General features: G+C 65.4%; 1 protein-coding gene across 2 annotated transcripts in view; it reads left to right on the forward strand.

Annotated features, from left to right (window-relative positions):
- The window catches only part of SH3BP2 (SH3 domain binding protein 2), a 47,408-nt gene that overhangs the window by 4,028 nt on the left and 31,042 nt on the right, over positions 1–12,338 (forward strand). Inside the window, exon 1 of one of the 2 annotated variants that reach the window (XM_065914550.1) lies at positions 3,204–3,324. The exons of the other annotated variant lie outside the window; for it this stretch is intronic. The gene's annotated coding sequence lies outside the window, so the exon portion shown is untranslated. Of the gene's footprint in view, positions 1–3,203; positions 3,325–12,338 lie in introns of those variants that run through there. 2 annotated transcript variants of the gene reach the window in all.

Raw genomic sequence — 12,338 nt, forward strand, 5'->3', positions numbered from 1 at the left:
TGCGGCGGGGGAGCCTGAGCTGACTCTCAGGAGCGATCGGGGTGGGGCAGGGGGTGCAGAGGGGAGACCAGCTCAGGAACTCTCGCTCATCTCTAGCCTGGCGCGCCGGCGTCCCAGGAGCCACCTGCCACCGCCCTCTCTCTGGTCCTGGCGCCCGCTCTGCCGCTCCCCGCTTGGTTCCAGCAAAGACACAGGACGCCCACCGGGGCTGGGCCTGCGGTTCAGAGGGACCTCTGTTGAGAGGTCCAGCGGCGCGCCCCGGCCCCGGCCCTGGCCCAGAGCGGCCCGCCGAGGGGCTCAGAGCACCTGCTCCCCACAGCCAGCCTGGGGAGGAGCAGCTGGGAACACCCTGAGTGTGGGCCCTGGGGCTGGGATGGGCCAGAAGGCTGAAGCTTCCACAGTCCTCAGGAGACGGGGGCCAGCTGGGCAACTCTGCCTAAACCTGCTGTTTCCTTTGGGGCTGCCCCTTGAGGCCCTGGTCTGTTCATTCACCAGCCGCTTAGCGAGCATCTATTCCGTGCCCGGAAGGCACCGGTGCCCTGGGGACGCAGCCACAACAAGTACAAAGATGTGTGGGTACAAAGCAGGGTGGGTGGGAGGGGCAGGAGGGCAGTGGACAGCCTTAGAAAGAGAAGCGAGGGGTGTCTAACGGCATGATAGTGAGACACAGGAGTCTGGTCGCAGCGATCCAGGAGCGGGGAGCAGGAAGCCCGGAGGCCCCTAGGCGGGAACCAGAAAGGGAAGGGCAGAACTATGCGGCGTGCGCCCCTGGGGAGGGCTCAGGGCCCAGCGCGGGGAGGTGACATGAGCGGACATGGGGTTTCACGCCGCTGGTGTGACCGTAGACACCGTCAGGCTGGGCCAGGAGCCAGGGAGATCAGGGGAGGGGAAGGGGCAGGATTCGGGGTGCACTTTGCAGATAGAGCCGCCGGGACTGCCAGACAGACGGCTGGCCAGGATGACTCAGAGGTTGCTGAGAAGGAGAGGCTGGGGAAATGAGGTGCTTAAGGATCTGTTAAGCCTGTGATGTTTAGAGGCACCAGGGAGAGCCGGTGGGTGGGCCGTGGGCCGTGAGCCTGAGTGTGCAGTTGGCACGGAGGCCAGTGGTGACTCTGGGCCTGGTCAGGGCTAACCAGGTGCTGCATACAACCCTGGGGCTTTTGGGGAGGCGATGAGCCCTAGACCCGCAGCAGTCTGTGCCCTCCCTGTCACAATCTTAGCAGGGTCCTATCCCCCACCTCCAGCCGCCTCTGGATGTGCTGGGCCCTGGCACCGCCCACCAACTCAGTACCCTAGTGGTGGGCGTGGCAGGCAGCAGGTCCAGCTCTTGGGCCATTGTCCCGAGAATCTGGTTCAAGTGTCACCTGTGTGCCTTTAGGCTGGACCTGCTCTGCAGAGACCCTCCACACCTCAGCCAGGGGTCCCTGCCTCACCTCTGCTCACCTACCTGCATGCCCTCCCCCAGAGATGAGACCCTCCTCCTCACCCACACCAGTCCTGCCAGCTCCAGTGGGAACCCCTGGGTGCCTAGCTCCCCCCGCCTCTGCCCCCTGTAGTCTGAAATTCCTGACTCAGACTGCACCAAGCTGCCCTGAGGTCCTAACCAGCGTCCCCTTCCCCCACCGGGGCTGGGGCTGGGCTGGGGAGGCGGGCAAGAACCACTTATTGTGAGTTGTCGGGTTTTCTCCAAAGAGGCAGCTGGACTTGCATCCTTGGGTGCTAACCCTCCGGGGCACCTGGTCTGTCCACACTGTCTGCAGTGACGCTGATGGTGACGCCTCTTCATCTTCTGCCCCATCTCCCTGGAGCTTGGCATCTGAAGCCAGCCCCTTCCTGCCCCGCACTGTGGCTGGACTCTGGCTGGAGGCACTGACGTCAGGCTTCGCTCCACTCTGTCCTGGGCTCTGCCCCCCTCCCCGGCCACCCACCCCAGGACACAGTGGCACGGTGGAGTCTGCTCACGTGTGTTTCAGCCACACCCTGGGGAATTTCCAGCAGCATCTCGGGTACCCAGAGTCCCCTGCGCGGGGTCTGCTGGACCAGGCCCCAGGGAGCACGTGTGTCCAGCCTCGAGGCAGTGAGCGCTCTGTCAGGGACTCCCCCGGCCTCTTCTACAGAAAGCCCTTTTCCAGGAGTGAGGGGACCACGTGGGGTGCTAGTGGTGAGCCCGGCCACCTCCATGACAGCCTCTGTGGGCCGGGAGGACAGGGAAGCGGGGTCTCTGCGGTCCGAGTCCAGCCCTGAGGCTGGGCCAGGCTGAGCGAGTGTCTGTCAACCCTGGGGCTGAGGGGCTGGGGTGTGGGAAGTTCTGCCCGCTCCCATCTTCCACCAGAACGCCCTGGTCGCCTCTCCAACAGCCGGGCCCCTCCTGGTCTCACAGAAGAAGAAACTGAGGCCCTGCTGATTGGGTACCCCCCGCCTCCAGCTGCCCCTCCTGGCGCTGTGTCCTTCTGCGCTGCTCCCCCTCGGTCCTGATTTTTCCCCCAGTGGGCACAGCCTCTTGGTTCCGGCCTTTCCCACTTCCCTCAACTCAGTTATCGCCTCTGACTCTGAGCGTGCTCTGTAGCCAAGGACAGTCTTTCTGGGGCCTGGGACCCATTCGCTGCTCTGGGACAGGTGGATAGTGACAGGGCCCACGTTCTGTCCAGTTGCCAGCTCTGAGCACCCCCACAGCCTGGGTATGCCTCCTCCAGGGATGCGCATCTGTTGTGTGAGGTGCGGGAATGGCGTCCACACCGGCAGCCAGCCCCGCAGGCTTCTCGCCTCGGGACCAGGAGTGGGGAAAGACGGGGGGTTCCCGGGCTCTGAGATCCTGACCTGCACCCAACCTCGAACTCGGAGACCCGCTAGCTGCGCGCGGAGACCTCCAGACTGCAAAAGGAGTCGGTGGGGTGGGCCTAGAGAGCCATAGGAGGCGGGGCCGACATCGCGGAGAAGGGAGTAAAGGCGAGCCGTGGACCGGCCGGAGTCTGGGGAGGTGGCGCTGGGTGAGGGCAGGGCCAGGTAGAGGGGCGGGGCCGGGAGGACAAAGACGGGGCGGGGCCAGACCAAAGGGACACGAGCTAGGGGCGGGGCCATGCAGAAGGGGCGGGGCCGGGAAGACTGGGACTGGGCGAGGAGCCTGAGGGGGCGGGGCGGGCGGGGCGGGGCCAGATCAAAGGGGCGGGTACCACCCGGGGGCGGGGCCAGACAGAGGGGGCGGGCAGAGCTCCTGGCCGGATCCAACTCGTGGCTACCCGCCCCACGGGCGGGAGCGCCTGGCGGCTGACCCGGGAGCCGCCGCAGGCACGCAGGGTCCGCCGGCTGGGAGCAGAGCCTCGGCAGGTAAGGCACGGCGGCGGGGCGCGGGCGGGGCGCGATCGAGTCCCCCGGGCTAACTGGAGAGTCTTCGGGACCGGGGTTCTATCGAGAGGGCGGGCGGGGGCCGGTCAGCTCCAGCGCGCGCCAGGCCCGGCGACCGGCGCCACACTGCCCGAGAAAGCGCGCGAGTTCGGGGTGCGCAGGGTGCACCCTGGAGGCCTAGGAGCGGGGGCCGGGACGTCACGTCTGCTCCGCGTCCCCCTCGTTCCTCTGGCCCCCGCTTCCCCAGACCCCTGGGGCTCGCGGACCGCCGCAGCTCTCTATTACACGACCCACCAGACCCGGCCTCCGAAGGCCCGGGCGGCGAGTTTGCGCCCACCTCCTCCCGGTAATCCAAACTTCTCCTTCCCTTGGCCCGCGCAGCGAAGGGTGGAGAAAAGCTGCCCGCTGGAGCTGACTCACACTGAATGTGAGTGACTGATGGCCCCGTGGCTCTGGGGGTGTCTGCGAGTCGTTTCTGGGGAACAGTGAGTGTCAGAGAGCTGGAGGTTGAGGACAGCTTTCCTTCCACATGTGGGCCCGGCCCCTCCCAGCAGCCCAGCTCTTTCCTGTTGCTCTGGGCCTGGCCTGCCTCTGGTGAAGTGTTGACAGTGGCTCCCACTGGGGGTGTTGCTTGGGCCTGAACCCTGCAGCAGTGTATAGGCCCAGGGCCCACCCCCTCTGCGTCCCTGTTGGAGCCCCAGTGCCTCACATCCTCTCTCTCTGCCTCAGTTTGCCCATCTGTCAGCACCCGTGACGCCCATGCCAGCTGGCCAGGTGGCCGTGCTGAGTAAAGAACCACTCCTAAGTGGCCCTGGCTTCAGGCAAGAGCTCTGTATGGACGAGGGGCATGTGATCTTGCTAACGAGGCTGTAATCAGGCCCCAGCAAAAAGGGGGCTCAGGAAATGTTATCTGCTGTGATGAAGATGATAAAATGTGTAGAATTTTTTCCGGTCAATCTGACAGCCAAGGAGGCAGGGAAATCCTGGAGTCAGGGTAGGTTTCTAGGATGAAGATGATAAAATGTGTAGAATTTTTTCCTGACAGTCTGACAGCCAAGGAGGCAGGGAAGTTCTGGAGTCAGGGTAGGTTTCTAGGATTATGTTTAGCCCAGCAGTGAATGAGTGTGACCCTGGATCAGTCCCCTGCCCTCTCTGGCCCAGGCTCCTGAGACTGGAGGTGGGGCCTGGGATCTGTTACCTTCTGGTCTTCATCCCACCGTCTCCAGCACTGCTGGCAGGCCAGGGGGCCAGCATGGGGGCTCTAGTGTGAGAACTCTGTCAGATTCCCCTCCCTTCCACTCTGTTAGTTGGCTCTGTGCCCCATGTTGGGGTGCACCCTGGCCAGAGGAGTAGGCAGGACAGAGGAGTAGGTGGCCCATACTGATCCCTGTTAGTCAGCTGGAAAGAGGGGCGCTGACAGAGGGCCTGCCCTTTTTGGGGAGCCTCTCAGGCCTGCAGAGTCAGGGAGGAGCCCACCAAGGAGGCCAGCTTGGGAGAGACAGGAGGGTAGGTGACTCCAAACCTCCCTTGGCCCTTTCCGTTCACGTGGACAGAAAAAAGTGAGGTGCTGAGTCAGCCCCCGATGTCGCTCCCCTAACGTGGAACCCGGCAAGCTTGCAGGCCGACCTATGGGAGGCCTAGGGGGCACAGAGAGACATGCAGAGGGGCTGGGTCCTGGCTTCCAATTCGGCTGCCACTCTTTACCAGCTGTGTGGTCTGGCCAGGAGGCCTCACCCTGCTGAGCCTCGGTTTCCTCATTTTAAAAGGGGGATAGTGAACCGCTCACAGGTGTCTGTGAAGGTCTGGGGGCTGGTGGTGGCTTGTGGTTGGTGTCCAGTAACTGTGGGCCAGTGGGGGTGCTTTCTACAGCCCTCTGGGCTAGCGAGCAGGGATAGCCAGGCAGCGGCTGCTTGGGAGGGGGCGGGACCTGGAGAGGTCAAGGGCAAAGGGCAGGCTCCAGGTCCCTGCTGCTTGGGTCTCGTGGCCAAGGCCCGAGTCTCTCAGGAGTGGCCAGGATCAGGCAGCCACGTGGGTCCTCCTGGTTTCTGTCCTTGATGCTCTATCGGAGACTCCAAGGGTCAGTGACTGGCAGGCCCCGCTCTCCCCTCATTGGCTGGCTCGTTAGGTGATCTCAGTAAGTCCTGGGCATGCACATACGTGGTTTTCTAGGCAGCACAGGCAGCCTGGCCAAGGGAGGTGAATGGCAGGTGGCCGGTGAAGGAAGTTTTTGCCGTCAGGAGGAGGATTGTCTGAGCCAAGAGGGCAGCCATGGAGGTAGGAACAGACTGAACCAGAGGCTGGAAGTGCAGAGGGTGGCAGACCAGTTTGACTGGAGTGGCTGGTGTGTTTGGATGTGGTGGGAGTATGGATGGGGGGGTGGATGACCATGCAGAGGGGCCTGGGGGGCAGAGAGAGGGGTGGTCAGGAGGAAATCCTACCCACAGGCAGGTGGCCTGTCGTCAGAAGGCCTCTGACTCTCTCCAGTGGTCTGACCAGTCATCCAAGGGCTGTGACAGTCCCACACGTGGGCCGCCAAAGTCCCAGAGGCGGGGGCTGAGGGGCGGGGAGCATTCTGGGCTCTGTAGCTGGGCTCTGTAGGCCCAGCAGTGCGGCACTGCCTGGGCAGCCTGCTCACCATGCTGGGCCTGGGCACCAGAGGGTAGGCAGGACGATGCCAGGAGAAATGGGGCTGCCTCTCGGCCGCGGCCAGGAGACCCGCGCCTCTTTCGTGAATGACACTTCGCGATTTGGGTGCTAGAAGGCCCCAGCTCTGGGCCACACGGATGGACTAGGGCTCGGGGGCCAGGCTCCTGAGCCGCGCGCCAACTCCAGGTGCAGTGGGAGTGAAGTGCTCAGATGTGGGGGGGCGGGGCACGGGACTTGAGTCTCCCCACCGCGCCCCTTCTCCCTGGACAGCAGAGATCCTGAGGTTCCGGCTCTGGGGCCACCTGCAGGCTGACCCCTGCCCATCCCCCCAGGTCGGGAACCACACTGAGACCTGGTGCTTCTCTCACCCCTGGCCCCAGGGTCCAGAGATGACTGATCCTCGGCCCCTGTGGGCCAGCCACGGTGGGACCCAGCACCCCTTGCCCTAGAAAGGTGTGGGCCCCGTCACCTAGGCGATGGCCTGAGGAGCTGGCAGGGCACCCTCTTGGTATCCATACCCCTTCCGCCACGGCCACGTTCCGATTCCGAGAAGTGCCGTCTGCTTCCTTATGAATCAGATGTTTATTGTCTACTGGCTGAGCCCAGGGTAGGGGCGGCCCACTGCCAAGCACGCCGGTCCCAGGCCGCTGGGTGGGGTGTGGGTGTCTTGCCTGCTGGAGCCTGCAGAGGGAGGGCGGGCCCAGCCCCGAGTCTCCAAGCGGACGGTGACCGCCCTGAGTGCTGGGACCAGGGTGGGCTCCCCCACGGCTGGGCGCTGAGCCAGCCCTGGGGAAGACCTCCCTGGGGGGCCTTCTCCCAGGCGCAGGGCTCCTCCCAGCAGGCAGATGAGGAGGGTGGGTTTCCCAGCGTGGAGCAGCAGCCTGCCCTCGTCACATGTTAAGTGCGTCTCTGGACTTGAGCTCCTTCCTCGGGAAACGGAGGGAAAGCAGTTCTGACTCCGGGAGTCCTCGGGGAAGTTAAGTGAGACGCTGCAAAGGAGCCCACACTGGGAGACGTAGCCCAGACCCAGGGTGGGGCCTACCCACCCGCCCCCGACCCTGTGCAGACGCCGCAGCTCCATCTGGGGGGCCCTGCCCACCCCCTCCCTCTCTCCCCCCTCCATGTTGTAATCCAGCCTCACTCTTCTGTGGCTTTAGAGACCTCCAGGTCCCCACCCACTGCCCCCGGCCAGGGAAGAGCCAGCCTAACCCCTGCCCCTCACTGCTGGCTGCCCACTGCCCCCCGCCCCAGCAAGGTGACGGGAGGTCAGGGTGTGACCTCGGGGCCTGGGATGCCAGGGTAGACCCTGGCTTGACCCTGAAGCCTTAGGAGCTAGGGCGGCACCCACAGTCCACCTGGCTGGGAAGCTATGCCACCCCACTCCGAGTCCTGTCCCTGGGGCAGGGGGCAGGGGTGGGCCCCCTCAGAAAGCTGCTGCCCCCTGGGCCTCCCGTTCGCCCTGGGCGCCCTGTGTACCCGGCCCTGGGCCAGGCGTGGACGGGGAGCCTCTCGGCCCATCTGGGCCTCCCCACAGCCGCTGCCTCCCTCAGGAGCAGTTTAATAAAAGGCCTGAGTGTCCGTCCTGCCTGGTCCTCAGGGACCCTCCCTGGACCCTACCGCACCTCCCAGAGCTGGGTGCACGCCCGCAGCCTGTGCACTGGTCACCGTGCTCCCTGTCTGCTTTTCCCTGCTCCGTCTGCTCCTGGTGAAGGACAGGGCCCCACCTGAGGGCCCGTGCCCTGCAATGCCCCTGTGGGCCTGGCGCAGAGGAGGGAAGTCCCTGGTAGAGCAGGCAGGCAGCCTGGCCAGCTGCAGGCCGGGCGTGTTTAGCTCCTGCTGGGTGTCAGAGACGCGGGTGCCCCGTCACCCCGAGAGCCCTGTGCCGCTGGCGGTGAAGCTCCCGATCGCATCACAGCGGGCGGCAGTGCGAGGATCTTGCTGGGGCCCCTCTGCGTTTCCACCACAGCCCCTGGCTCTGGGCTCCAGCTCCTGTGTCCTCTGCCATCACCACTCCAGCCGCCTGGATGCGGGGGTCCCCGCAGGGGTTCACACGGGGAGACTGAGGCGAGGGATCAGGGGCCCCCAATCCTAAGTGGAAGGCGTTCCTTTTTCTGTGGCTGTTCCTCCCTGGAGACATACACTGGGACCAAGGCTGGGGTCAGACTGAGCCCCCCTGAGCCACGAGCCACAGGGAGACCTGGTCATTGAGTCCTAGACAGCCAGCGCCGCCCCCCGCCCCCCCCCATGGGGCCCTGTAGGAGAGTGGTGGAGAAGGATCCAGAACACCAGATCTGGGAGCCCTGCGTGGACAGGTGCAGGGGAGGGAGGCGACCCTGGAGACTCACCCTGCCCCCTCCTCCCTCACTCCAGCTGCTTCCTCCCCTCCTGTTTGAGGTCAGGAAAGGAAGACCTTTTTCCCAGAGGTGCAAGCAGCTGGCACCGAGCTGCTGGGTCCCCTGATGGCCAGGCAGCTGCCAGGCTGGGGGCGGGGCCCCGGCCGGCAGGTCCGTGATTTCCGGGCGGGTTTGACCCTCGTGGGCAGAGATGGAGTGGCCGTGCCCCCGTCCCTCCGCACAGGATGAGAGGCTTGAAGCTGCTAGGAGCGCAGGGCGGCCATCCCGTCGGAGGCTGGGTGGGATCTGTGCCGTGAGCTGGATGCGGTAGAGGGGCCCAGGGCCCCCGCGGTCCATGCCCGGCCCCCACGGCCTCCCTGCTGGCCCACCCAGCTGTTGTTGGAGTCCACGGCGCCTGCAGGGAGAACCTCAGTCTCCAGTGGGAGGGGTAACCACCATGTACCCCGCCCTGTCTTGGGAGCTTGTGGGTGCTGCCCTGCACCCCACGCGCCCCTTATCCCACAAGTCCTCCCCTAACCCCTACCTCCTGACTTCTCTGGAATCCCCCCAACTCTGAGGGACCCCAGCCCGATACTTTGCTGCCTGGCATGCACCAGGACTGGGGCACCCCCTGCCGGCTCCTGGCCTCACAGGGGGGCTGCTCGGGGGTGGGGGTGGGAAACCCTGGACCCCATCTCATCTGGCTCCAGACCCTAAGCTGCACTGCAGAGGAGGTGTCCCCAGCCTGGGGGCAGGGTGAGGGAGAGCCCCAGGATGGCTGCAGACCCCGGTTCTGGCCCTCCTGCGGCCTCAGTTCCACTAGCCCTGGCGTCCATTTGTATAAAATTGGAGCAAGGGACGGAGTCCCTCCCTGAGCTCCCCAGCTGTCCTGAGGTTCCTGGCACCGGCCTGGGGAGTTCTGACAGGAAGAACGCGAGCTCTCCGAGACCAGAGCCATCTGTCCTCTTGAGGATGTGAGCAGGATGCTGAAGCGCTGTGGTCAGCGGCGGCTGGGCCCGCTCTGGGGAAGGAAGAGGATTGAGAAAGAGACACCCGCTCACCCCGCCACCCTAGCCCGCCCTGCCCCAGGCCCGAGGTTCCCCAAGCAGCCGGGCACCCACGGGCAGCTGTTCCAGGGCAAGGCCTTGGGAAGCAGGCGGGGCAGCCCCACACCGGCGGTCTCCACACTGACTCACCTGCTGCCTGGAGGACCCCCGGAGCCCCTCCCCAGGGCCGGGCTCGGGGCTGCCTGTGGGGAGGGCGCAGGCACCGTCCTCGTAGCGGGCGGTTCCTGAGAACCGCATAGGAGGTGCCACTGGGCACCTGAGGTCGGGCCTTTATGGGGTGGGAGCAGGAAGACGCGGGCGGAGGAGCCAGGCCCAGAGCTGGTCTGTGTTTGCAGAGCTCACTCTGGGTCTTGAGATGTCTCTGCCACCCACGCACAAGTACCCCTGCTGCGGCAGTGGCCGTAAGGAGGCCTGGATGAAAGCAGGAGACACAGGAGAGCCCGGTGTGTGGTGGGGGCAGAGGTTCGGTGGAACAGGATGAGTCGGGGACCCTCTCTGAGAGGCCCCCGGGGCCAGGGGAGGCAGACGTGGTGGACTGGGGCCTGGGGGAGCACCCCCACCCAGGAGCACCCCCCTACCCCGCCGCCCAGTCCTCTCTGCTGACTTTCCTGGCCACAGAGGAGTGACCCCCATGGCCGTCTCCCCAGGGAGGGAGAGAGTGTCCCTGTGGCCCCATGGAGCCATGCCCCCCCCACACCCAGGACAGGCTGCCCCAGGCGGTGGCAGGTCCCCAGCCAGGAGGAGGTTCGGGGCCGGCCCTCAGGAGCTCTGCTCCTCCCTCGGGAGGACCGTCAGGAACCGCCTCACCTCTGGGAGCCTCAGTTAGGCCGAGGGTTGGAGGAGAGTGTTTGCCTCGTGCGTGGTGGCCCCGCAGGCAGACTACAGGGCTGGACGGGCCCTTGGCCTGTCGGGGTCTGGGGAGGCTTCCCAGGGCTGCTGGGCCCACGGTGGGGGTCGGGAGGGGGCGCTGGACAGAGAGCTGAGGCCACGCTGCCCGAGGCTGTGGTGGCTGGGGGCCTTGCCTGGAGCTGCCCACCCCGCGAGGCAGGGCCGGGTCTGGAGTCCCCAGGCAGCAGAGGCCCGCCCCTCCAGCCCCGAGGTCCCCTGAGGGCACCGCTCCCTGGCCTGACTGGGCCGTCGGGGTGTCCTGGGGTGACCTGACGGCAGGGGGGGACAGCGGGCGGCGGTCGGGGCAGGCCGTCCTGCTGCAGCACCAGCGGGGCGACGGCCTTGAACCCGAGGCTCGCCTCCCGGCTGTGGCTGGGACTGCACTCGGGGTGCGGGGCTGGCGTGTAGGATCCCGCAGGACCCCTGGCTTGGGGAGGGGCAGTGTGCAAGAGGGAGGCCCCCACCTCCCCGTCCTCCCGCCTCCTGTCCGTCAAGGCTGCTGGAGAGGGAGGGACAGGGACCGGGCCCCTTTCCCGCCAACCCGGGCCCCCGGCCAGACCTTCCCCGCCCTGGGCCTCCGAACAATGGGGCAGTGTCAGCGCTCCTGGGAACGGTCAGGCCAGCCAGGCCCCCCACAGGCCCAGGCCGAGGGGTTGGGAGGGAGGCCAGCAGTGAGTCATCCGCCCCTCGCCAGGGTTCCCGGGCCGGGGGCACCAGGACTCTGCTTCCCCAGCCTCCGCCCTGGGGTCCTGGCCGGCTCCTCCTTCCCTCTTGAGCCTCTCCCTTTCCTCTCTGGCTCCCTCCCTTCGGGACACGTGGCTGTCTCTCTGCCTTGGTCCCGGGCAGAGACCCAGCCTGACCGTGGGTGTCGCCTGCCCCATCGTGGGCTGCTCCCCTCTCCCAGCCTGTGAGGGACCCCGGGAAGAAGCCAGTGAGAGGGCCCAACCTAAAATTTGGCTGAGGAATACAAGGTGGACCCCAAGAAGGAAGTGAGGCAACAAAATAAAACACTCTCCAAGAGAGTGAGGGTTAACCGACAACATCAAAGAAAGAAGAAAAGGTATGAAAAATATTAGCATCAGAGATAACAGGGTAAAAATAAACGGGTTAAAGCTGAACAGAGACCAGATCCTGAAATGCTGAAGTGAGAAGGAGGCGGGAAGGGCCCTGTGGTATGGACTTGGCCTTGACGGTTCCGGCCTGTGGCAGGGTGGGCAGAAAGTGATAACCTCGCTGGACGAATGGTGAGCCAGGTTCCTGGGCGGGTGAGCGGTCCAGAGACACCCCCGAGAGGAGCTGGAGGAGGAGCCGAGATGAGGGCCACTCCTCACGCCCCTGGACCCTGACGTGCTGGCCTGTGGCAATGCTGCCAGGAGCCGTGTGGGTCCTGTGGCCGAGGGAGCCTGCCGCGGCACAGAAGAGCCTAAAGATACGAGAGAAGCAACGGACGCTACTGGGGTCAAGCCAGTATCCCCCTTGGTCGACCGTGGGAAGCCCCGGCGGGTGGCTCCCAGCGTGCAGGGCTCACGCACATGCCCTGGTCTGGCACTGGCCAACAGCAAATGTGGCCGGTCTGAAGCCTCCGGCCGTGGCTCCTGCGAGGAGCAGTGGGACCCGGGCCTCTCCTTGGCCCCCACCCAGCATGCGCTTTCTGGCCTCTGTATCCTCACTGAGCTCCCCTGTTATCATCTCGGCCTGGTGTTGGGGTCTGGGCTGAGTGGGGTGCCCTCCACCCCGAGGTTCTGGGCCCAGTGCTGGGCCAGGTGGCTCTGGAAGAGCCTGGGAGAGCTGCCTCTTTTGGTCCTCAGTCAGTTCAGTTCAGTTCAGTCGTGTCTGACTCTTTGTGACCCCACGGACTGCGGCATGCCAGGCCTCCTTGTCCATCACCAGCTCCCGGAGCTTGCTCAAACTCATGTCCATTGAGTCGGTGATGCCATCCAACCATCTCATCCTCTGTCATCCCCTTCTCCCCCTGCCTTCAGTCTTTCCCAGCATCAAGGTCTTTTCCAGTGAGTCAGCTCTTCGCATCAGGTGGCCAAAGTATTGGAGTTTCAGCTTCAAC

The sequence above is a fragment of the Muntiacus reevesi genome, chromosome 22 (genome assembly GCF_963930625.1).
Source record: "Muntiacus reevesi chromosome 22, mMunRee1.1, whole genome shotgun sequence".
NCBI classification, from domain to species: domain Eukaryota; kingdom Metazoa; phylum Chordata; class Mammalia; order Artiodactyla; family Cervidae; genus Muntiacus; species Muntiacus reevesi.